Here is a 12,575-nt window from a genome sequence, read left to right on the forward strand (position 1 = left end):
GTGTATTCAGTGACTAGCAGGTTGCCTGGTGCATTGTAGATAACCAAAGTTTGTTTATTGAGTAAATGTACCAATGAATCGATGAAGTTAGGAATAAACCTTTGCAGAAAATTCAGGAAAGATTTCATTCAATTACTTAATAATTATTCTGTTCCCACCAATGATTAAGTCAGGTGCTGTGTTAAGTAATGGGATGCTAAAAAGATAAGGCTTAATAGACTCTGTCCTTTAAAAAAAGAGAACAGTTTAAAGAGATGATGGATAAATAAATAGAGGCTGAAGTGTTGAGTTCAGGGTGCAGGGTGATGACTGCTCTTTTAGAGGAAGACACAAGCTGATACTTCATCAGAGGATGAAGTAACTCCTCTTAGGGGTGGGATGGGATGAGAATTCTTCCTATAGAGTTTTCCTCCGATCTGGGTCCTGACTGTCAAGACAGTGACGGTGGAGCCATTCAATCAGATACATACAGAATGTGGCAAAGGTGTTTAGCTGGGGAAGCTGATGAGTTCATATGGAGTGTCAGGTGCATGTCGGACAAGATGGAAATTCAAGAGAGCATGAGGTTCTGGCAGGGCATATTCAAGTTGGGACTCAAATCTTAAACAATTGGGCATCTTTTTAAAGAAAAAGAATACAAAATTAGCAACAAAAAGAAATGCTTACATCCTTATTCTTAGAAAAAAGAAGTCAAGAAAATCAAAATTTTAAAAAGTTTACAAGCACCATAATATCACAAATCCTTTCAGAAAAAAATGATTGTTTTTTATTATTTTCTGTTAACTGCCTGACATACTTCTGTAATGTTTTGTTCTTAGATTTTTTACGTCATGTTCCTTGACTGCCACTTCATAAGATCAACATTTTGTAATAACATTTTACAGAGAGGAAGAGAAAGATAGACCCCTCTTTCCTCCAACAGAGTTGATTTTTTTAATTATCATCGGTTAGAAGAGCTTCTTCCCTCCTTGCACCCCTTCTTAGTGTCATGTTTCTAACTTCCTCCGTGGTTGTTGACACAGCCAGTGCTTCTTGCTTAGGGAGCAACAGCTTTGGCATGGACCCCATTTTGCTCACTATTTCTTCAACATTTTCCCATGTCCCTACACCCCGACCCCAACCACATTCCTTGTGGGGAGCAAAGTGTTCATGAAACCTGGGTTCTAGTGCTACCCAAGCAGAGAGTGGAGAAATAACTCATTCAGTCCCTCTTGGGGACAAAAGTGGGGCCCACATGCACAAGGAGGGCCTGAGGGTAGGTTGCTGCAGGGAAGGTCATGTCGCTAATACTTAGAACCATGCACAGTCCCGGCATCACCACCAAAGTGAAGAGAGTGAGCTCAGCCTCCGACTCACAGCTGGGGCTCCTGCTTTTCCCTTTTGCTCCAGGTGGAGAACACTCATAACCTTAGAAGGAAGCCTTTGCAAGTGAGCAACTCAGCAGTTTAAGCACCTTCAGCTCCACAGTAAATGCACCTCTGGGTTCTCGAGCATAGAAAATAAAGTACTAGTTTTCTGTGGCATACACACGAACTGTGAGGCATGATTCCCTCTTGGAAGAGTTGACAATGTCATTCAGAAAATCCAACGTGTCCGCTTGCACATAAAACAGCCGGTTGTGATTTTGCTCAGGCAATAAGTCATAAACATTAGATAAATATCACAATCAATGCTGTAAGAGGAAGGAGATATCATTTCACACTTAGGTGGACCCAGACGGTTTTGTGGGGAAGATAGAACTTTAATCAAAGTCTGGATCTCCAAATAGAATTTGAATAAATTTACGTAAGGAAAAGGAATTCCGAGTATAGGAAACAATGTGAGCAAAGAAGGGAAGGTAGGAATCCAGGGTAAGATGAAATTAACTTGAAGTAACTACACATAATTTTTGGAAGTCGTAGAAACAACAACGCAAAATAGTGGCTATGTGGTCGTTGCCAATATTTATGAGGAAATGGTTTACTATCCTCCAGTCGTACATGAAATAGAGGTCATTAAGTTTTCATCTTCAGGTCAAATAAAAGCAGAAGGAGAATGACTCCCTTTTCCAGATAGTAAATCCAAAAGACTGAATTTATAGAAGCAGAAGAAAGAAGTACAGAATTGAGCTCTCTTGCAGTAAATCCACCTGCACTATTCTGGCTGTGAAAAGTTATTACTATTTGTGGTGGGCAGGACTTGCAGCTTTGATCCCCGAGGACATTCTGCAAAAGAAAGACAATTTGGTACATCCCTTTTGGGGCCTGCAATGGAAATAAAGTAGAAAAATAAGTTTTCGCTCTCTTGCTGCCTAGCTAAATGTTAAAATAAAAACCAGAAACTGAACTAACTCGTTACATGCATTTTCAAGCAGTTCATAAATAGTGGGCTGAATGATATGGGTGTTTCATATTCAATACAATTGTATTAAAAGAGGAACAATAGGTATTCAAATTTATAGTGATTATATTTTCTCAAAACATAATTTCCCATCAGAAAACCAAAAATCTAAATAATTTTTGGGGGGGAAAGGGAAGCAAGAGAAGAGTACGTGTCAAAATGAACTATGTTCTCCAATCACTCCCAAATTATATTACTCAAATTTCATCACGTCATTCACAACTCCAGCATCAAGACTCATTTTTCTTTCCCCATCATCAAATTTAAGTTGTGTAGAAAAGGTGATCCATCTCAAAGTGTGATAGATCTATGTTTAGAAAATGGGATGTATGATAAAGGGAAAGAGCCTCATCTGTGTCCTATTAAAACTCCTAAAATTTCTCCCCAAGTGCTAAAACTTCAAATATGGGATTATTCCTCAACCCGTATTTGATTTCACCCATCTATGTGAATCAGGCTGCCATTACTGTTTTTCTCTTCTCCTCTGCTTCCTTTATTCTAATTGCCTAGCCTCAGAGAAAAGAGGTCTGTACATGTTTCTAATATATTTTATTTAAAAATTTACTTTTCAAGTACTAATATAAATATCAGTATTTGTTAACTTTTCCAAAGGTTGCTTTCTGCCAAATGAATCCTTAAATGGCATCTCTTGGGCATAAACTTTCTTCTTATAATCATGATAGGTAACATTTATCGGGCATTTACTATGTCAAATATTGGCTGAATTTGTTGCTGTTTGTGCAGACAAGGAGATTCCGATTCATAGCCAGCCTGTGGACAGCAGAGCGGAATCCTGCCCAGTCTTCTTGCACCATCCTCTCACCCTCTGGTGCTGTATCAGACAATGCTCCACTGCTATTCACAGGGTTTTCATGGCCAATTTTTTCAGAAGTGGGTGACCAGGTCCTTCTTCCTAGTCTGTCTCGGTCTGGAAACTCTGCTGACTAAACATAGTACGTGGATTATGTTGTTTAATGATCACAACAAACAAATGAGCTAATACTATTATTGTCTTCTTTTCATAAGGGACTGAGGCACAGAGGTTTATTATTTAAAACCCAGGCAATCTGACTCCAGTGTCTATGTTCCTAACTAATACCTTATCTCCACCCGCATAGCCCAATGGTATGTACAGCGAGGGCTCTTGCTAGAAGCACAGTGAAGTGCAATTGAAATTCAGGGATAACTATTATTTTGGAAACTCAATTCTTCATAGGGAAGCAAGAAAAAAAGACTTAGTTTGTCATTTTAATCACAGGCATCATTCCTTTCTCCAAGGAAGACTAGGATTTACTCAGCCAATATTTCCTGAATGTCTCCGAGGTGAAAATCATACAGTGTTAGAGAATATTTAGTTCTCATGATTGCTGGAGAAAAGAGGCCCAGGAGTTTCAGAACTTTGCTAAATTTGCATGCAAAAATTTGACCTTAAGTAGATATGTGTGCTTTTCTGAGTAGAATGTTCAAGGTTGTCATCAGTTTCCAAGATTAATGACATTCCCAAAGGGATTAATAATGCTTGTTCTGGGGACAAGGGACCAAGGAAGACTGGTTTGGGACCAGGCCTCTTAGTTCTAGGCGAGAAGAGTTCTGTCAAGTTGCATGCCCCGAGCCAGCTCATTACTATCCGGGGTCCACGTGAGGTGGGAGTTTCTATCTCTATAGAGTTGTGAAGTGTGATTTTTGCCCAGAGCCTTGGTGAACAGTTGAGGATTCCAGACACAGTCCAGCCACCTCTCTAACCCCGCTCTGAAGGCTCAGCCAGCAGTACAATGCATCTCCGGGAATGATCAAGTGACTGGAAACCACTGACGTTGGCACAGTTAGCTCTGATGATATCATTGTTTTATGTTTTATTTTTCTTGTGACAGAAACTTGTTCAGTGTGTTGAGGGAGAATTAAAAATAAAATCCCTTGTTAACCTAGAAAATTCTTTTCTCAAACGTAGAAAAGAAAGAAAACAGTTTTATTATTGAATAAACATTAAATCAGACTGGGATATATATCAGAAGTAATCTGCTAATGATATTATAAAGACAGAAAGAAATCCCATCCTTTGTGTCCCACCAAGCGGATATAATCCAGCACATGCATGTTCTCAAGACTAACGATAGTTTTTCTGTTTGGAAGAAGACCGGACAGAAGTACTTGCTACACATTCTCTCATAGTTCAGCCCAAATTCACCTGGAAATTGGGGTGGCCAGCTAGGCTAGCTAATTGCTTTTATCTGAAGAAGTAATTACACTTCTGTATCTCTGTGACAAGCAGGTGGTTAAACCTGGAGCAAGGTTTCTGGCTAAAATTCTGCAGCCAAGGAAGAGGAACTCAGCTTCCCTGATGTTTACATTTCAAAGAGATGGCTCCTAGGCCTTTAAGAAAGACTTTCCTGGATTGTAACACTAGCTTATATATCCTTTAAAAAGACTCTCTCTCTCAAAGGGACAGAGAAAGGATTTATAAATAGTAGGTTTATCAAGGAAATGTTCTAAGGAAAGGAGTGGAAAAAAGGTCTTTTTGACTTTTGGCATCAGGGAAAATTCTAAAAAAAACTAACTTACCCTTACAATGGTAAAATAATTCATTTGTAGGATTACTGTGTTAAGGAAAACATGGGGCATTGGCTTCACATGTGATCTTTAAAATGGAATATTTTTCTTGCATCCCTTGAGATAACAGTTTTAAGAGCTAATGAGTTCAATATATGTTTCTGGTCCTGTTTCTAGAAAGCAGACTCTGGGACGGAAATTCATGCTCAGGGCATTTAATGAGGAATTCATAGGATCAGCATCGTGGAGGAGTGATAGAAGCAGGATTTGGCAAAGGGAGAATGTGAACTGTGGAGGACGCAGCTCTGTTGCTGAGAAGGCCCTGCATAGTTGGCATGCACAGCGGCAAGGAGGATGGACCTTTGTAAGGGGACGCACACTGAGGAATTATATGTTGACTCTCCCCCCCGACTCCCCCACATCTCAGAAAAGGGCAATTTCCAGAGACGGACTCAGTCACCGACCATCTGCAGAAACCAGCGCTTCTGCTCCAGAGGAGTCGGGGAGCTGGACAACACACCATAACACCCACTGCAGTGTGTGACATTTTCTTTTTTGAAATCTAAATTCTACTGTATTTCAACACCATTCTTGTGTTTATAAATTGTATGAGTCACTGTGTGGGTGAACAATTTTAAATCGAAGAATTACTAGAGGATTCGTGGATATTCTCTGTGCATTTCAGGCAGAAATGCAGAAAAGTAGCATTGGGTGGTTTGAAAACCAGGCTGCCTCGATTCAACTCCCAAGTCTGCATCTTTTAAACTCTCTTTCCTTTCTCCCGTCCCTCCCAAGAAGTCTAGGAGGCCCAGCCGACACATTTACAAATCTCCTCTGTGGGAAGTCCCTTACTCTCAGTGCTTGAGGTGAACATTAGCAGGATTACATCCATAGCTTGGCATGGTTATTGAAGGGTTTTTGAGTAACAAAGCATTCCAAGTGATGAATAGCAATATACAATTTAATTATGTAGTTTGCCAATTCTAGTTCTATCTATTGTGCAGCACCTTAATAAATGAGTCCTTTCAAAGAAGGTTACAGTATGTGTCCAGCATTACTCTATGTTGAAAAGAAAATTTTCTTACCTGTGACCTTCACTAATTTGTAGTTATACAAACAATAAAAATGTTATCTTAGACTTTCACTACTGAAAAGCCTTCAATGGCTCTCTTTAGGCTGCAAAAAATGTCCAAACTCTGATGCAGAGCTAATTGGCATAGATCTTAGATCCATGCAAGGAGCACCTGCCCATGTCAGTGAGCTTTAGAGGACACCGTATGGCCTCCTCTGGCTGTACCTTGTCCCCAGGAAGACAGTCTTTGTGACCAAGGTGCTATGCCCACTTACAGTCCTTGTTTCTGCATTCCCCACCTTTCAGATCTTGCTTTAGAATGTCTTGCCCAATGGTGACCTGTTTCCAGGGCCTAGGCATGCCTGACCTGGACCAGCTCTTGACAGCAGCCAGCACCACAGGTGTGTGCACCTGGACACACCTTTACTGTATTTAGGCTTTTTTTAAACTTAAATTACAACTTCTAAAATTTTTAATGTATGATCTGTAAATCTTCATTTGTACTTTCCTCATGCTTCACAAATACGGAAGGCAGACCTGCTTCATAAACAAACCCCTAGTTTTCAGCCCCATCTTTTTTCAACTCTCTCTCTTCAATTGCAATGTGCACCTGAAACACACTCAACTTACTTCACTGCTGACGTCTTAAACAAATCATTCTGTTTCTTATCTTTCTATGTTTGCATTTGTCTCTGTGAGTGATTTTTCTCTCTGTAGACTGACTGGTCACGCCCCAGACTCTATTCTGCCTGTCCACTAGGCCAATTTTCATCAAAAAAGCAGTTTAAGGGGGCTGGCCCCGTGGCCGAGTGGTTAAGTTCACACGCTCCGCTGCAGGTGGCCCAGTGTTTCGTCGGTTCGAATCCTGGGCGCAGACATGGCACTGCTCATCAAACCACGCTGAGGCGGCATCCCACATGCCACAACTAGAAGAACCCACAACGAAGAATATACAACTATGTACCAGGGGGCTTTGGGGAGAAAAAGGAAAAAAATAAAATCTTTAAGAAAAAAAAAAGCAGTTTAAATATTGCTCCTTGGTGAATCTTTCTCTTGTGTCACTGTCCCCGGCTCTCCCTCACCTGGGGCACTTACATACTCCTTTTTCTTTATTCTCGATTAAAAATATTAGCAGCAATGAAACTGTATTCTAATTGTTCGTTGAGACAGGTACTGTTTCTTAAACATCTTTCTAACAGCAGAGTCTATCATAGTATCTCATGAAGAATATACACTTCAAAAACATCTGCTGATTGAACAAATCTCTAAAGTGTTCAGTAATGTAAGCATTTCTAGAATTGGAAAAAGTAGGACAAAGAAGTATTATCTTGTGGATTTGAATGTTGAATATGTTCTCTCTCTTATTTTAATAGTCCTAGATTCATGAGTATTTGGATTTCATATATATAACTCGTATGCATGAGTAGCTATTGAGGCATAGAGAATTCAATGACTAAATTCAGCGTAGTAAACTTATAGCAATGAATCAAGGAAAGGGTGTTTATTTCATTCTGTGATCAGAGCCCAGTGACTGAAAGTTTTTTTTTTTCTTCTAAATTTTCTTCAGGTTATTGATAAAGTTAAAAATATATGTTCTTCATTATTTTTATGATAGTGAGAGGGATAAATACTAACAGAATGTTTCAAATGGAGGTTGGGGACATACAATCCAAATGCAGTTGAAGGATGTTTGCTTCATGGCTGCCAAAGATAATGCTTAAACCTCCATAATTTAGAGAGTGTTGTCTACTTTTATTCCATAACCTCGTATCGTTTCCTTAGAGAAATTGCAAGCTTATCTACTCAGACTTGGCTATTACGAAGTAAGTACACAGAACTCGATCAATACAGACAGTTCATGTGCTGAGACAGTTTAGAGTCCTGGGAAAAAAAAGATACTGCAGTAAAAAACCGTATCAATCTGTATCTTACATATAGAAAAGAATGATATAAGGGTTAATGCCAAGGTTTTTGTAGACATATAAATCAATCTCCTTTAAATCATAACATGTAAAATTCTTCTCAATCGTATTTAATTTAACAAACAGAACAACAGAGTAGCAACCACCAGTCACACACATATCTATCATTTGATATTAAAATAACAATGGTTTTCTCTTCATTATTCCCATTTTCATTTCACTATGCAAAATATAAAATAAAAAATCCATTAAAATCATGAATTTTAGAAAGGCTTTATTTTTTGTATTTTCACTGGCATCTTTGAAAAATAAACTTTTGGTGAAATTTTGTGATGCACAGCAATTTTTGAAAGAGGAAAGAAACTTTTGCTGCCTTCTTTACTTTCTACCATTTTATATTTTATAGATGAAAAAATCTATGGCTGGAATACATTAGCAACTTGCTCAAATTCACAGCTAGGAAGCTTTAGATCCAGAAATTGAACCTAGCCAACTGGCTCAAGACCTTGCACTCCGAACCCCTGTGATATACACACACTACAGAGTTAATGCTTCAAGTCACTGATAAAATGCAGAAAGATACTCACTAGTAATGGTTAACAATCCAGCGTTATAAAATAAAATTCAGCACATGCATTGGAGGTACAGAGATGTTCTGACTTTAAGGATTGCAGATTAAATAAATTTCAAGTTCCCTTAATTTTCTCCCTATTTAGGTCAAAGACTGTGGGTGAGATCAAAGTGCGGGAAGCCAATATACACTGGGCCCACCTTGCACCTCGGTTTCCCAGTCTGTAAAACAGAGATCATAATTGCATCTACCTCAAGAGTAGGTGTATCAGATCAGTTAATTCATTTAAAGTGCTTAAGACAGTGTCGGGCTCATGAAAATCCCCCAATAAATAGATAGGTGGTTGTTGCTGTCGTTATTACTAATGTTATGTAGTGATGCTGATTTTTAGAGCTAGCACAGTTAAGTCATAAAAAACACAGAAGACGAGTTTCTCTCTCTGTCCTGTCCCTGCTTGTGGAATTTTGAAAAAGTCTTAGTTTTTTTTGAGCCTCAGTTTCTTACCTGTAAAATTGGAATAACAGAAGCAATCTTGACCATTTTTCAGAATGGATATAAAGAACAAATAAGAATATCAAAAAAGTAAAAATAAATAGGTGATACTAATTTTAGTGATATATTTCCTTAAGCAATTATCTGGAAAATACAATTACAACATGTAAAAAATATAAACTATATAGAAAATTACTAACACAAAATTTTGCATTATTTTTTCGTACCAAATGTTGGAAATCCAGTGTGGATATGACAATTACAGCATGTCTCACGTTGGACTGGCCACATTTCAAGTGCTCAATAACCACAAGTGTGGTAGTGGCTGCCATAAAGGACAGCATAGCATCAGATCATGTAATCCGCGCTATAATTAATTAGGAGATATTATTTTTATTGTTGTTTGCAAATGAGAATACTAAGGCTTATAGAGGCAAAGTAACTTGATTGAAGTCACCCAGCAAATATGTGACATCACCAGAGTTTCAAATAATATTTTTTCTGGCTCCAAAGACCATGTTCCTACTCCACTACATACACTGCTTCTGGAAGCTTCCTCCTCCGTGTCTGCTTTATCTACCTGTAGTCTCTTTATTTCTATCTTCAATGGAAATCCTGCTCCTGTCAGGGGAGGATGCCCTCCAGAGGGAAAATGGAGGGGGTGGCCAGTTCGTAGCCTCATGAAGCAGATCACAAACATTAACTCAAATATATAATCTCATACCCTTCCTCCGAAATCGTAATTTCCAGTGTTTTCGCAGAAGACACTGTAATGGCACGAGAGGAAATTGGTATTCGTGGGAGACTAAGGGCAAACGAAAAGACCTGCTGCAATCAGGGAGTGAAATTTCTTTAAAGTCTCGTGTTTTTTCTTTCCTGTTTTGTGGGGAGGGGAGGGTATGCTTATTGTGCATGCTACTCCATTAGCGTTTTTTTAAATATAAAATTAATCTTTAAAATGATTCAACGTTGAATAAAATGTGATTTTGAATATTTCTGCACTCTTCTACATCTAGTCGGGTGTATTCTCAAAACAGTTTGAGAAGCACACCTTCTAGATGGTCTAAATTTTATTTGTGAAGCATTCAGACCACCAAAAAAACCTCACATATAGAACCCACTGTGTTGGTACTTCCTAGAATTACATTAGTTGAGTTCTTCATTGATAAGAAATAACTATGGGAACATCATTGATATACTTATCGCTTATATTCCACTACAAAACTTGATGCCTCCTTTTATAGAGATAAACAAAAATTTTTCTTAGCCTTCATTATTAGGAAAACTTCATCTTATTTAATACTGAGCTATTGATATTAATTTTCTCTTTGCATTTGTCAAAGGCCACATTTTTGACCCATTCCTAGTGGCTAAATCAGGCACTAGAGTAAGTGCTATGTTTGTTCCAATCAATGAACCTGCACTGACACATCAGCAGCTGCAAAAATCCAGTTGACATTAGGAGTCACTCTTGGTGGCGTTCTTCTATGGGTTTGGACAAATGTATACAGACATGTATCTACCATTATGGTATCATATAGAGTGGTTTCACTACACTAAAAATCTTCTGAGCTCTTCATATTACCTTTCTATAATATAAATGCCTTTATTTTATTTGTATCTCTGTTGCATCATACATGTCATACTTAAAGTCATATTTAAATGAGGCAAGATATACATAAGACAGAAGAAATAATTTCAGTTTGCTCTAATATTTATAATAGTCATCTAACCCTGTAATAAGATCTTAACTCCCTTTCTCTATCCTAAGCTCTTTGGTGCCAACATCCATGCTGGTTTCACTTTGACCCTCAACCTGTGCCTTTCATGGAGCCAAGGCACATAGTCAGTGCTCTGTAGATATTTTCAAATGAGTGTAATTTTCCACTAACCACAGAATCCAAGAACTATGTGATTTCCTGCTTTGTGGCCATCACGGTGATACATACACATAGTAAACACTCCATAAAGAGTCATTAAATTAAATCTGGAAACATATTAACAATATATTTATTAGTTTTATTGTATATTTTTACTTCTGTCGACTAGGATGTTAAGCGTATCAGCATTTAAAGGATCCTGTGTATATGTACTGCAATAACATTTGCCTTTTCATGTCTAGGTTGAATTATCATAACTCACACAACTCCTAAACCACACAGAAAACAACCATATTCATACTCTATTAATTTTATAGTAAGGGGATTTTCTGATTTTATTATAGGTTGAAAACCAAGGTTAGGCTGACAAAAAGGCATCTGTCTAAAACTTGCAATAGCTTACATAGTCACCACTTATCTGAGATATTGTCAAGGATTCATTGCATATTTTCAAAAGGTTTTTAAAAGTGGAGGTAACTATGATGTGTTTCGTGAGTCCAAAAAGAAGTCTTTGAACCTTCAAAAGAGATTTTTTCCTCTTCCCTAGAAGCAAAGAGTTATTAGTTTCTTTTCTACAATTTACTTCCTTTTCTTAATGGATAAAGACATAGCATAACTATAAATTATCAGCCTCCTGACATGCTCTTATCCTGTTTACAGAGTTTGAAATCTCATTAAGTTGAGATCTGATAGCAAAAACTGAAACAAATTTACATGGTAAATGCCAAAATCAATATTAAATTTATGTTCTTTAAAAAGCTCTTTGACTTCTACTTTTTTAAAAGATAAATTAATAAACTCGTTAATGGGAAATATTTCTGTGGAAAAGTAAAAAAATAGCATGGAGTAGAGCTCATTTTCATTCTTCTTTAAGCTGTCATATTTTTGAATAACAATGTTAAGGAGAAATTCAGAAGCAAATGCATTTATATATCTATATCTATATATTTTCATGTCACTTGTAACCGATTCATAAATAGTAGTGGGCAGTCTTTTATAGAAAGGGAAATTACTTCATATGGTGCTGTATGATAATTATATTCACTGAATCTTTTAAATATCCCTTCCTCAGGGGAGCCTCCACTGATCCCCAAGTCTAAATTAGGGACCCCTATGGCATGTTTTCATAGTCGCCTGTACTGTTCTTTGGGTCAGCAACGATCATATCTTTGATTACGGGCTTACTTGCTCAATTACTGTTTATTAATATCTGTCTTCCTCAGTAAATTATAAATTCCAAGAGAAGCCAAGTCCTGGTTGTTTTTCCCTGTTGAATCCCTAGTACCTGGGAAGAGGAGTCCAGTAAATGTTTGTAGAATTAATCAATTAATAAGTAATTCTGATCCAAATGATGCATCTACAGATAGCTGGGGAATTCAGGCAAAGCCACTCAGACACGTCTTGCTCTTTTTCATTAAAGGTCTACTCAATATATGTTTGTACAGTACTTAAAATTTAGTGAATTACAGCAGACTACGGTTGAAGCTTTGGAAAATCTTCCTGGTTCGTCCCTCTCATTGGCAATCAATCTATTATAGATGTGCAAATCTGGAGTAAAAGGACTAAATGGATTTCCCTTTTTTACTCTAAAGTTCAAAGACCCAACAATAAATCCAGGATGATAGCTCACTTTATATCAAGTATAAAAAATTTCGCAGTCTTTGTTCATATATTATCTTTTTAAAGGTATTACTATCAAATAATATGATTGA

At 37.6% G+C, this 12,575-nt stretch overlaps 1 long non-coding RNA gene across 5 annotated transcripts in view; it reads left to right on the forward strand.

Annotated features, from left to right (window-relative positions):
* Positions 1–5,956, forward strand: part of LOC106783454 (uncharacterized) — a 116,035-nt gene extending 110,079 nt beyond the window's left edge. For 3 of the 5 annotated variants that reach the window (XR_011440718.1, XR_011440725.1, XR_011440732.1), the window contains exon 10: positions 5,104–5,956. This is a non-coding gene — a long non-coding RNA (uncharacterized lncRNA). The remainder of the gene's footprint in view (positions 1–5,103) is intronic. The other 2 variants (XR_002809380.2, XR_011440731.1) reach the window with 2 other exon arrangements.
* The last annotated feature ends 6,619 nt before the right edge of the window (positions 5,957–12,575 follow it).

This window comes from Equus caballus, chromosome 7, assembly GCF_041296265.1.
Source record: "Equus caballus isolate H_3958 breed thoroughbred chromosome 7, TB-T2T, whole genome shotgun sequence".
NCBI classification, from domain to species: Eukaryota; Metazoa; Chordata; class Mammalia; order Perissodactyla; family Equidae; genus Equus; species Equus caballus.